The sequence below is a fragment of the Heterocephalus glaber genome, unplaced genomic scaffold, assembly GCF_053883595.1.
Source record: "Heterocephalus glaber isolate CG9 unplaced genomic scaffold, H.glaber_assembly_v1.0 deba00000943, whole genome shotgun sequence".
NCBI classification, from domain to species: domain Eukaryota; kingdom Metazoa; phylum Chordata; class Mammalia; order Rodentia; family Bathyergidae; genus Heterocephalus; species Heterocephalus glaber.
Genome location: NW_028258175.1, coordinates 14089214 through 14102967, shown reverse-complemented (window position 1 = coordinate 14102967; position 13754 = coordinate 14089214). Strand labels below are relative to the sequence as shown.

At 48.3% G+C, this 13754-nt stretch overlaps 1 long non-coding RNA gene across 3 annotated transcripts in view; it reads left to right on the top strand.

Moving 5' to 3' along the window:
• Window positions 1-244: 244 nt before the first annotated feature.
• The window catches only part of LOC147828680 (uncharacterized), a 208398-nt gene continuing 194888 nt past the window's right edge, over window positions 245-13754 (top strand). For 2 of the 3 annotated variants that reach the window (XR_015450498.1, XR_015450500.1), the window contains exon 1: window positions 3951-4178. This is a non-coding gene — a long non-coding RNA (uncharacterized LOC147828680). Of the gene's footprint in view, window positions 1290-3950; window positions 4179-13754 lie in introns of those variants that run through there. The other variant, XR_015450499.1, reaches the window with a different exon arrangement.

The following is a 13754-nucleotide window of genomic DNA, read 5'->3' as shown; positions in this document are numbered from 1 at the left end:
AACTAACATTAAAAACAGCAATAATTACAGATTCTTTAGTAGCCAATATGTTGGGCTTCTATCACTGACAACAAAAAACAAACTCTTAAGAGAAAAAGAACCTTCCGAAGTCCACGGGGCCGCTACTGAAACCAACTCAACCATTCATTGGGTGCGGAGTCTGACTGTCAAGTAAGCTTCACCAATGAATGGCCTGGGAGTGACAGCTTCTCCTTGGGCAGGAAGTACAGTCTTCCTGGCGAAGCCTCAGAAACCGGAAGAGGCGGGGTTTCTGCTTCACGGGGCAGGTGAGAAGGTCGTGATTGAAGTCACGCGTAAACTGCGCAGTTTTGTCACCAGCAATGCGAAAATAAACAACTTCGGAGCCTCCGGCCAGGTCTGAGCTGAACAAATGAAGCAGAATGACCGGGGAACTCCTGAGGTCTTTGTTCGCTGTTTTCAATATGACTGTACTCTAGCTTTTTATTCGGGCGAAGGCTTCTCAAGGTTTTTGTTTTGTTTTGTTTTGTTTTGGTACTGAGGATTGAACTGAGGGCCATTGGACTAAGCTACATCCCCAGCCCCTTCTTCATTTTTAAATTTTGAGATAGGAGCTACTAAATTGCCCAGGGTGGACTTGAACTTGTGATTCTCCTGCCTCAGCCTCCCAGAGTGCTGGAATTACAGATGTGTGCCAGCATCTTCTCAACTGGGTGAACACCTGGATTCACCAGAAGCTACCACAGGGGACCACCAGGGTAGACCCCAGAATTGAGAGCTGGAGAAGTAGATCCCAAAGTATTGTTTAGCTCCTGAATCCAGCTGTACTCGAAGCAAGATCAACTCTTGGACTCTTCAGACGTCTGAACCCGTAAATTCACCATTAACTGATCCCAGCTCATTTTCTGACCAATGCCTTCTGCAAAATAATCAGGCAAGAACTAGGTGCCAGCTAATTTAACAGGCGAGACAGTCAATTTTAAGCTTGCAAGGAAAAAAATTCCCAAGGCACATGTGTCTCTGGAGAATCATTCTGGAACAAGGAGGAGTGTGGATTGCTACACTGAAGTTGGCAACCTCAGGCCAGAGGCCCGGCTGGGCCCAGGCAGGGAAGGAGGGGCAGGCCTGGCAGATTGACAGTCAGGACTGCAGAGACATACAGCCAGCTCCAGGACTGGTGTGCCTTAACTTGGAGAAAGAAAGGCAGCCCAGTCCAGAACTGATAGATGAGAATGACTCAGCTCGAATCCGAGGGACCCTCGTGATTCACCACTGTGCTCTACCAGCAGAACTCTTGTGAAAAGGAGAAGGTAAGAAAACCAACAGTTTCCACTTTCGAGTTGGCTTCTGCACTAGCAGCGTTTTCACTTGTTGAACACCCACTCTGTGCTATACCCCCTGCTCGTTTTGTTCATATGTGGCATCTACTTTGAACCAGGGCTCCCATATACAACTGGCACAATTTATCACTGCACAATTCCAGGGGAAACCATTTGCATCATAGTCTGTTATATGATTTAGCAACCCTGGAAATTATGCAGTGTACATGAGTCCTTTGCAGCAACATGAGTCCTAACAAACTGCAAGTTACATGGTGTTATATCCCCATTTTTTATAGACGTGGAAACAGATCCAGAGAGAGCAGGTGGCTTGCCCAAACATAGTGGGTGGGAGCGCTCTAACTTGAACTCAGATGGGTTAGATGAACTCCATTATATCACTTAGCCCCCTATGAATTAAAATCCTCTCTGGCCTAACTTGTCTCCCACATGTTGGACTTGGAAAGCTGGTGAATGAGCTCCCTGAAGTCAGTGGTCCCATGTCACTGATCTCGATGCCCCTGTCTCTCAGCACAGTACCTGTACCTGATGTGCACTTGACAATTAAAGAGCAGACCTGGCCATAAACAGTGGTCGGGCTCCATGAAGGCCTCATCTAGGGGGCTGGACAGGTGGAAAAGGACTTGGAGAGTGTTTTCTAGTTCCCAGTAGAAATAAATCCAGCAAGATGTCTTGCAGTTGATGATGGAAAGGCGGATATCTGCAGACATCACCAAACCTTGAGCACAAAGTGGTCTAGCATCTTGATGGAGTGCATGGGCCCGCCTGTCTGGATACTGACTGGAGACTTCTTTATCACACTGCTGTAGCCTTCGCTGTCTCTGAAATACAGTAGGGACTCAGCAGTGTGTTAGAATGAGATTCAAAAAGAATCATATCTCGGTCGAGAAATCCTTTGAGATGCTTAGCCGGGGCCGAGGCAGAGTCTGGGGATGACAGTTTAAGTTGGAGACAGAAAAATCCTTGTGTCCATAGGGAACTGGTTTCAGGACCCTCCATGGATCCCCAAATCCACAGATGCTCAAGTCCCTCATATAAATGGTGTAGTACTTCCATAGCACCTACGTACATCCTCCTGCATACTAAATTTAAATGCTGGGTATGTAGTTGTTATACTGTATTTTTTTAGGAATAATGACAAAGAAAAAAAAGAATCTGTATGTGTTAGGTCAGATGCAATTTTGTGGAATATTTTCGACTGGTAGTTGGTGGAGTTCATGGACAAGGAGCCCGTGGGTACAGAGGGTGCCTGTGTAAGACTCTAGAGGGATTTGCTCTCTTCTTGGAACTGGCTTGCAGATAGGCTGTGTTGGACTTGTTCCTAGCCTTAAGTACATGTGAATACAAGCAAATGTTTCAAAGTTAGAAGACTTTGCAGTAAAAATACTGATTTCAAGCTTCTCTTAAATCAGAGGATGACCAGTTTAGACCCAGGTTCCTGCAGGGTGAGAAGCTGCTGTTCCTTCTAAACAGAGCACGGACTCTAGTTTGTCACAGTCCCTTCTATTCTTGATCATGTTGTGCCCAGGCTGCTTTTTCTCATTTTTGTTATTGACTGATCCTTGTACACATTGGAGCTTAGGATTTTTATTTCAGAGTCTAGGCAGAAAGATCAACCATTCTTGGTTTTTATTACAGCTTCTTGCCTATAGTGGAAGTCACAAAGATTCAGAAGTTTCCTAACCCTTTTTAGAGATAAAGGAAACTGAGTCCAAGTAGATTAAATCACGTATCTTGGGGTCACACAGCACGACAGTACTGGTTCTAGAAAGTCAGGGGTCTTTGTCCTTGTGGGCCACCAGAAGATCGGTGGCCCTTTTGAAGTTGGCCACCAGAGAACCCTAGAGAGCCATGTTCTGAGACCCAGTTTATTAACTTACCTTCTGGCTTATTTATTCCACTTTCTATTCTATTCTGTTCCTCACTCTTCACCTCCTATCCTAAATTATTTTGCTCTGGTCCCAATTTTAAATGTTAAATTTTGTCACATATATTTCTTGGAGAGTCTACTGTAAGTTCTAAATGAGTAGTGAGTGAATAAATAAAGTGCAGTGAATTTTAAAAGACCAAGAAGGTGCCCAAGTCACACCACACCTAGCAGGCTGGCTTGTCATCCATCTCGATTGTGGCCCTGTGCTCACCATTACTGAGAGCTTTTTTCAGCTTTTTCACAGCAATATAGTTTGCTTTTCTGGCATCGAAGGGGTCCACGCTGATGGCATCCAGCCTACAGTGGCCGTGAGGGACCGGTCTGGTGTCGGGAGGGGTTGGCAGAGTGCTTTCAGATGGGCAGCGGGCGTGGAGGAAGGGTGGGGGCAGCTTTGCTACCTGCCTGGCATCTGGTCTTGGTTGGAGACAGAATTCCAGGCGCCGCTGACTTCCTGTTTGTCTCTTGGTCCCACTGCTGTGACTGCTCCTGCAGAGACCTAGAGAGAAGCATCTCCAGCGAGGAGTTTCTGGCTCGTCTGACTTTGAACTTGTCTTGAAGCTGCACTCCCAGCCCAGCCCCTGCCCAGTATACCACAGTCTATTTTTTATTTTTTTAAATTTTTTTTAAGGCACTAGCTCTGAGGCAGAATAAACTGAATGTTCAAAACAGAGGGGCCATTTTTCCTTGCTTTGGCTGTTCAGAGTAGGGAAAAGGGTTACGCTTTTGCTTCCTGTTGTCCACCACTGAATGTGCTGCCTGCTTAGCTTGGCCGCCAGCTTCCCTTTGGGTTCAGAGTGATTTAGAAGTGGATCAGCCGACTGCATCCTGTCCCCTCACCTCCCTGCCCCTCTCCCTCCTGGTCTTTGCCTGGCCGGCTCCTTCCTACACCGGGTCCCGTATGAAATGTCCCAGATGCCTTAGTCTCACAGGTACGGCTCTCAGAAACGTTCTTTTACAGCTCTCAGCACGTAATATTTTCACACTCGATTTTTAATGACTGTGTTCTTTCCTTAAACCAGCATCTGTTTGTCTGTGACCTTTAGGTTTCATGCAGGAAGGTGCTTGTGTGTCTTATTTCTTGTTGTAGCCCCAAGTGCCCAGCTCAGAGGGGGTGTTCGACACACGTTTATTGAACGAATGGACCTCGGTTCCATGATTTGAGTGCTGTTGTTACTGTAACTGTTAAAATGAACAGCTCCTGCTTATTAGGTGCTATGTCCCAGGCACTGTCAGTGTTTGAGTTAGTCAGAGTCCCTCAGAGAGACGGAACCAGCTGGGAAATTGGCTGTCACCACTTTGAGAAATCCCACGGCAGACAGGCTGTCTGCAGGCTGGGGACCCTGGGATGCTAATGTGTGACTGAGTTCGTGGTCAAAGGCCTGAGAACCCAGGGGACCACTGGCCTAAGGCCTGGAGTGCGGAGGCTGGCGAGTCTGGGCCTTTGATGGCTAAGGGCAAGAGGGAGACAGGGACCCACATTCCTCTTTCCTCGGTTTCTTCCCCCCGGGCCCCAGGCTGATCGGCCGGTGCCCCCCCCCCCCCGTGGATGGATCCGCCCAGGTACTGCCCTGCGGCTAATCTCCTCTGGAAACACCCTCGCCTCCCAAAGTAGTGCTTCGCCAGGTTTCTAGGACTCCGTGATTCAGTCGCGAGGACACCTCAGATTAACCGTGCCCGCGTTTCACGTTCAGCATCCTGCTGAGTTCCCAGTGGGACCCAAGTCGCCCAGGCTCAGTTCTTTGCTCACCGCCACCCAGCTAGTCAGTGCTGAGCGGGGATCCAGACTCCAGCTTTCGGACGCCGAGGCTGTGCCCCTTCCACGGGCCGCTGTGTCCTCTGTGTGGCTCCTGGTGTCCTCACGACCTTTTGGACAGGTGCCGAGTACGTGAGTCCCACAGAGCAGGCAGGAAGCACAGGCTTGCCAGACGGGGGGCCGCGTAGGAGCCCGCCAAGGGGGTTGCGGGAGGCGGGGCGGGAAGGGATTGTGTCCCAGGGCTGGGCTGGGGGGCGGAGCTGGCCGAGAGCTGGCTGTGGCTTGGCTCCCATGGTCCCTGAGGGCTCTGAGGACAAGCGTACTTTGGAGCCCTGCCTGGTCCTTCCCTATCTGTTGGAGTCTCGGGTTGGGTTCCTTATCTATGAAATGGGGTGCCACGACCTGCCCTGGCTTCTTCCTGGGGCCCAAAGGAGCAAATGATGTAACCTGTGGAAAGCCAGCTGTTTTTATTAGGATTGTTTATTGTCGTTTTCACAATTCTACAGCAGACAGCCGGAAACTTTCTCTCTCTTTTTTTCTACCCTTGAGTTGTTTGGAAGTTATTTTTAAAAGTCTTTGAAGTGTCTTTTTCTGTATTTGGTCAAAGCAAAATGGAAATTGATAGCATTGCCATCTCTGGTACCCTCCTCCCTCTGGCTGCCTGGCTGGTGCTGCTCTGGGGAGACGTGAAGATTTCCGCAGAGAGCGCCTGGTTTGTTACTGCGTGCGCTTCTCCTGCGAAGCTTGACCGGCTGTCTCTCTTGCGGGGCAATTTCTGTTTTCTTATTCCTCCTCTTTCCTTTTCCTACCAGCGTCAGGTCGTCTGTGTGCTACCTGGATTCAGCAGAGGTCTATGCAGCAGGAGTTGGACTTCACTGGCCATTTCCAGGTGGAAGTCCTGTGATAACATACACCTGTAGTCCCAGCTACTCGGGAGGCTGAGGCGGGAGGATCGCTTGAGGCCAGGGGTTTGAGGCAAGCCGGGGCAATACAGTGAGAAGACCCTGTGTCAGTACTTTTTTTTTTTTTAAAAAGCCCACTATTGGGTTCCCTGAAGGCTTCAAATTATAATAACTTACAATAACATTCAAATTCTTGATTGTGACCATGGGCCCTATGCAGTCTCCTTGTGTCACATTCCCTTCTTTTACTCAGCTCCAAACCTGTGCTTCTCTCTACTCACAAACACCCAGTTCATTTCCACCCCTAGGGCCTTTGTGAGATTCCATCCTGAACTCTGCCTCCCTCCCCCTTTTTCTGTACTGGAAATTGAATCCAAGACCTTCACACCAAGCTACATCCCCAGCTTTTAAAATTTTTAAAAAATTTTGAGACAGGGTCTCACTAAGTTAATAAATTGCCTGGGCTGGGCTTGAACTTGTGATCCTCCTGCTTTAGCCTCCCAGAGTGCTGGGATTTCAGACATGTGCCACTGTGCCTGGCTGTTACCCATTGTTGTCACGGGCAGCACCTTCTCATCTTTGACAACCGTCTGTCATGGGCAGCCTTTCTCTCCTAATCAAGAATAAATCTCTGTCACCATCTAATGTCTGGGTCTTTTCAAGTCTCTGAGTTAGAGCAAAGCATGGTGCCCGGTGAAATGCGAAATGTTGATGAATACTGTAATTGTTAGTACTGCATGGAATATACTTGTATTAAAAGATCAGTAACTATCTGAATTTAAAATCTTATTGAGTGTCCTGTATGTTTATTTGCCAAGTCTGGCAACCCTGTCTTCCAGAGATACATGTTGAATAAATGAATGTGAAGTTCTTGGCATAGAGCTTGGGACATAGGAGGTACTAAACAAATGATAGCTGTCATCAACTTTGTCTTCCTCCTTCTCTTCCTCCTCCTCCTCTTCTTCCTCCTCTTCTTTTTCCTCCTTCTCCTTTTCCTCCTCTAGGTGCTTCTTGGAAGGACAATCTCTCTGTTCCTTTTTCCCTCTTTGGGGGACTGAGAAAAGGCTTTCTCCCACAGAGCCATCACCTGTGTCCTTAGAACAGCATAAAATATTCTCTGCCGCAGCTCTGGAATCCAATTGCGGTGGCGTTTGGCAGGGAAATGCAGTGAGTTATCACAGAGCATTCCCTCCAGGTCTGGGTCATGCAAATATTTATCGCGAGCATTAAATAATGAATGGAACAGCCTGCCCAATGGTAAATCTGTCATGTTTGCTTTCAGACAAGAGTCGTGATGGCTCTGGAATCACTGCCCATTTCACTGCCTCCGCCTGCCCTCCAGAGAGGCCAGGCAAACAGCCGAGTCCTCCAGGGTGAAATCAGAAGGCTTGATTAGACACCTGGAAGCCAGAGGGGCATTGGGAGATGTGTGGCTAGCTGTGGAAACTGGCAGTACTGTGCCCTGGGAATCCAAGCTGATAAGATGCTGAGCAAGCCGGGACCCTTGTGGTCCAGCTGCTGCCAAGCGCTAGGGAATACTGTCTCCCTGTCCACCCCTGGAGTCATCTTTCAGTATATTCCTTGATGTTCATGCTGGCTTTACTTTGGCTGGCCAAGCGGTGCTGGTATGCTTTGGAAAATGGAGTCTGTTCTGATCCCTTTCCTAGGCTGTGCAATGGGTGATGAGGAGAATGAGCCCATTTGTTAGGTCAGAGAGTATACTAGTCAGCTTTCCTGTCTCTAGGATAAAATACCCAAACCTCCAATTAAAGGAAAAGAAGAGATTTATTTCAACTCACAGTTTTAGTGTGTTCAGTCCATGGTATGCTAGCTGCAAGGCAGAAACAGCATAGTGAAAAGGCTTGGCAGAGGAAAGCTGCTCAACTCATGGCAGCCAGGAAGCAGAGAGAAAGGAGAGGAGTCAGAGACAAGAAAAAACCCTTCCAGGTGAGGCCCCCAATAATCTTCCTCTCCCAACCAGGCCCCACCTCCAACATTCAGCTGTGAACTTATTAGTGGACTAATTCACTGATGAATATAACACCCCATGATCCAGTCACCTTCCCAAAGCCCCACTTTTGAATGCAAAACTTTTGGGAGACATTCTAGATCTAAACCATAACAAACAGTAGTGCTTCCCAAACTCCTGATGTGTAGGAGGCCCCTGGCTCACATTCTCTTGTTGCACCCCAGCATTACCCATGGAACTCAGACATGTGGGTTCTCAAGCCAGATGTGTAAGTCAGAATCCTGCCTCTGTCCTTACAAGCTCTGTGACCTTGGCCGAGCCACTTGATTGTCCAGAGCCTCCATTTTTGAAGCTGTAAGGTGGGGGAGATGATGATGGCCAGTGCCTTGGACTGTTGTGGCCAATGGGATAAGCAGGTCTGTTGCACAGTGCTGAGATCTGGTGGGTGTTCAGTAAGTGCCAGCTCTAGTGGTGAACAGTAGTTCCAAGAGGAAGAACCTGCCCTGATGTACAGACTGAGCTTCCTCAGTCAGCCATGCAGGTGCTGGTGATGTTCTGGACTGGGGGGTAAAATTAGGGCTCCAACCTGGTACTTAATGGTTCCAAAAATAATGGCCTTTCTCCTACTCCAGATCTGCCCTATCCCTCTTAGGAGGGTGGGGAATGTGGTGCACATGCTCCCCCCAGCTCCATGGCCTTGCAGTGGAGAGGAATGCCCCTGGAGCCTGGTGTAGGGCTGCACAGAGGATGGTGCCAGACAGTATGTGTTTGGCTTCAGACCACAGAGAATGCAGCCAGAAGTGGCTTTGACAATAATGACCATCCATCATTGTTTCATGGAAGGTGACCCTGTGGTTGATTCTTTCAGTGGCTTAGCTGTGGAATGGGGGGTCCAGTTTCTGCTCTTCCACCTGCAGCTGGTGGTTCTTGTCCTCACCCCCTCACTCCCATGCTGTCTCAAGATAACACAGAAAGGACAGAAGTGAGCCCTTCCATCGTTCCTCCTCATGATCACTCTCCCAGCAGCCCCCTCAGCTGACTTTTCCTTGACTCTCATTGGTCAGAACTGCATCTCAGACCCTTCTCCAAGCCAATCACTGGCAAGGGAAATGGAATCACCATGGTTGGCTTAGACCAGTGGTTCTCAGTGGTTGATTTGTAGACCTGCTTTGGCCACAGCATCTGGGTACTTGTTGGAAATACGGCTTCCCAGGGCCCGGCCCAGCCCAGGCCAGGCCAGGCCAGCTGAATCAGAAACTCTAGGCAGGTCCCACAGCCTGTATGTGACTGTGCCCTCCAGGTGCTTTGGGTGGGCTCTGAGTTTGAGAACCTCTGGCTGATTAAGGCCCTTTCCCGTGGGAGCCAGGTAGTAACTACCGTAGCGCGTGGCCTTTTGGTCTCGGCAGCAGCGCTCATCTCTGCTGCCAGTGTGGGAGCGGAGATCTCCGACAAACGAGTGAACGTGTTTGGAGATTAGGAGCCTCACTTTATATGGGTTTGTGTGTTATGAAATACTATGCTCTGGATCTTTTCTACCCACTTAAACATGTAAAAGCCATTTTCGGCTCCTGGCCCATAGAGAAGCAGGTTATGGGCAGAGTTCTTTGCCAACCCTTACCAAGGCTGACCAAGATTCAGCCCCCAAACTGAGGAGAGCTCAGCTTCTCTTGAATCAGAGCACCCCAGCATCCTATGAGTGGCCACTGGGTACTCAACTGCAACGTGTGCCACCGCGGGTCCCAAATCCAGCCCAGCCAAGAGTCTGAGTACTGGATGGCTTGGTTTAAAAGACTCACTCTAGCTTTATTTCTGGGGAGATTTTTCACCTTTCCCCCGGATGATCATCTTCATTGTCCCAAATCCCTGGACATATGTTCCCTTTCCCGAATCTCCAGCCCAAATTCCCAGATGGTGTCAGAACATGAGACGGTCAAAGTACACGGTGTATGTGATGATGTTTCATTTCCTGAACATTATTTGTTACTGTCCGAGACCAAAACCATCTCTGCCACCATTTTGTAGTTGGGGCAGCTGAGCAACTAAATACTAAAAAGGTCAGAGACCCATCATTGCGGTGTCCTAGTTCTGTGGTTTTAGGCCCGGTTCTCCAGACTGACTGCTCCCTGGGGCTGACAGTGTTATGATCTCTGGCCTCCTCCTTGCGTTGATAATACTGACAATGATGACAGCGACAGTAGCGATAACAGATAGTTACTAGGCATGAATGCTTCCTGTCTTCTAGTCACCATCTAAAGAACTTCATGGACATTACCTCCTTGAACTTCTCCCTCTCTGTATCATAGGTGAAGAAACTGAGGCACAAGGAGGTGCTGCAGCTCAAAGTCACTAGTGAGTGGGTTCAAGTTTTGAACCCAGGCTGTTGTGCCGCAGCGCTAATTGACTTTTCTAGAGAAGGCCAGTGTTAGAATTGGAACAGAATACCCACAAGTGTTTAATTCTGCCGTTCTTTGCTCGCCTCTGCCTGAAGTCTTTTCAGCATTAACATAGTGGCTTTTGTTTTTCTTGTGTTGCTTTCTGCCTGGCTAATTGAGCTCCAGTACCTGTGTTAAAAAAACACACCTCTGAGCTGAGCGTGGTGGTGCAGGCCTATATAATTCCAGCACTCTCGGAGGCTGGGGCAAGAGGGTTGCAACTTCAAGCCCAGCCTGGGCAACTTAGGGAGACCCTGTCTCAAAGTAAAAAATTAAAAAAGAACTGGAGATGAAGTTCAATGTGAAGACCCTAGGTTCCGTTCAATGCCCAGTATCACAAAAACAAAAATAAAAAAGAACAAAAAAGCAAAACCAAAACCAAAAAGCCCCCAAACCAAAACCAAAATCAAAAGAAAACTGCACGAAAACAAAACAAAACAGGAACACACTTCTAAATTTTGGAATGATATAGTCCTCCATAAATAAGATAATAGGTAGGAAAGGAAATTACTTTTTCCCCCTCCTCTCTGGCTTAGAGGGTAGATATGGGAGCCTCAGGGAGGTGATATAAGTGGCCTAAACAGGGCCACATGGCTAGGAAGTGCTAGAAGCAGGATTTGAACCTAGGATTTAGATGCTGTAGACTCTACTACAGCTGCCTGGTGCTAAAAGGCTGGGGAATATACTGGGTGTCCAGGGCCTGGGGTGAAGCAGAGGGAGAAATGTGTGCATGTGAGGTGGGAGTCTGTTTACAAGGGTGGTAGCACCCATTGGTACCAATGTGGGAGGTAGGCGAGGATCTCTGATGCCTGCTTCCTCCTCTTTTCTCTCTGTCTCATTCATGCCTTTCATTGGCCTTTTCCTATGGACCTTGGGGGAGCCTTCTCCAGCGTGTATATGGGAGGCATGGTTGGAAGACAGAGCCCACCTGTGTCTCCTGAAGGCCAGTCGTAGCCTCTGTCTGTGCCCTGGGGTGGCAGAGCCCCCTGTGGCTGTCACGTGGCCAGCTGGCAATGACAGTTTTTTTTCTGGCTCTTTGAAAGATCTGATTTGTGGAGCTGTCTGTGATCAGACAGAGCCTTGATCCAGTTGGTGGGGTCTTGGCCCCCTGGGCTGCTGGCAGGTGCTATCTGGTTGTCCTAGAGCAGGCCATGGGGACCTTGACAGAGTCTGAGGGAAGAGCTGGTGAAGAGCTAGGCAGCCGTTTGGGAACTGCAGGTGCAAGGAGTACAGGGACGTGTGGACCGCTGTCCCCGGGGACCCTCGGTGACTCTGCCAGGTGCCTGTGCCTAGGCAGCTTCTGGCTGATCTTGCTGCTCATCCCTAGCATCCCTGCTCCGTGCTGGCCTGAGATTTGGTGGTGGGCCAAGCCTGGGAGTGCTGCCTGCGGAGTACTGATAGGGGACCAAAACAGATCCTCCGACTACAGTGTGGCTCTTGGAAAGCCTGCAGCTCTGAAGTCACATGGCTCTGCGCGTGCGCAGTGCTGGCATCACTGTGAAGAACAAGTGAAGGGAAACAGAAAATCAGCTCCACTGCATCCCTCGCCCCCAAGCCCAGAAGGGCACTTTCACCATCATGATGGCGTTCAGCATTGACACTGACAGTTGTTATTAAACTGTGCTAACTTGCAAGTGCAAAATATTTACCACATGAACTAAAATGAGCTGGCAGAAATCATATGTAGGCTCTGTCTGTCTTAAACTTCTCTTTCCATAAATCGTTAGGGCATTTCTCCAGGGCCCTGAATCAAAAAGGAAAGAAGAAAATGACTCCTCTGGCTTGTTGAAGGTGTGACTTGTTATCCCAGCTGATCTCCTGTTTGCCCCATCATCTCTGTGGCCACTGTTGATGCGGAGCTTAGACTTTGGAGCCTGTGTGTCGCTGTCTCCCCAGGATGCATCTATTAAAAAGTGGGTGTAGCGTTTCTCCCTGTGGCTCCGTCTCTCTCCAAACTGAAGTTGACTGATGACAGCGTGCCATTTCCGAGCTCCAGTTGCAGGTTGAGTTAGATGAAGCTTCCCGCTGTGGTTGGCAGGTGGGCTGTGCATCGGGAATGGGTGATTTCATATACCCATGCGTGTCTCTGGCTCCCGTGCTGCTTCCCGCTCCTGTGCGGTGGCTTTCCTCACTGCACATGCAGGGCCCACTGTATGCTGGCCTTCCTCTTTCTGGGTCTCTACCCTTATGGGATGCCCTCCCTGGCATATTTATGGCTCCCGGGGTGTGTCATGTGGTTTACTTTTTCATGGTCAGGGAACTACATGGGCATCTCTAGGCAGGGTCATGGTGCTGATAATCAGGAAGATTGGGCCGTAGAGCCATTGAATCTTTCATTGGTCCACTGGCCAAGTGATTTTTGAGTCACTAACAAGTTCGAGGTGCTGCTCTAAGTAGTAGGGATTGTAAGTAACAGAAACCTCTTGCAAAACATGTAGTGTCCCATTTACGTATATAAGTAATTGGCACAGAGGAAGAGCTTAATATGTGGCAACCATCGTGATTAGCATTAGTAACTTTTGCAGAATCTCATCTGTGGGTGATGATTATTCCCATGTTGCCAATCAGCAGAAGGGGCAGAGAGCCCAATTTTTGTGACCCTGTTTGTCCACATAAATGCTGTCAAGCTATGTTAACTCTCCTAATGATAGATGAACTAATTGAATGTGAGCAGCTTATGGTGCAGTGTCTGTGAAACTCACTCCACTACTCCTGACTATTAAGTTATTGAGAAAACTTTCCTTAGGGCGCTGGGGTGTTGTGTTATTGCTCCTTCAATCATATCTTGGTCTTTGGAGGACCCAATATGAGGCCAACTTTTATTACCTGTTGTTGTTTTAATCACAACTGGGAAATGCTGGCGAGGCATAGGGAGGGGAGACTTTTCATATAAGATGAAATGAGCCAAGATTAGAAGATGACATTTTTATTTGTCTTATAAATGGAGTGGAGATACTGTGAATGGCTTTGTGAGTAGGCTGGAGGTTTCTGCTGAGCAACAAACCCAAACCATCCACCCATGCAGAGGCAGAAGTTTTACGTTGATGGAGGTTGGTTGGTGTTGGCTGTCTCACTTTCCTGTGGCAAGGACTCTGGGTTGAATGTGCCCATTTCACGATCAATACCAATTAGCTTTGGATCCAGACAACACACACATTTTTAGTTCATTAAATACATGGTCTTTCTGGGAGTAAGAGTTTGTCAAGAGCCTACAAAAATGCTTGAGACTTGAAAAAGAAATTATTGGCCCTGAAATGTACAAAGGATGGTGGTGAAATTGAAATTAATGAATATATAAAAATTACCTACAAACTGTGCTACTCTGTCAATATCACTAATTGGTAAATTTAATGTTCATAAAGATTTCATTACATCTAAAAATGTGGAGTTAGAATTTCTCACTTTCAAGAGCTTATGAGTGTGCACAATTGCCCTGAAATCACATCTAA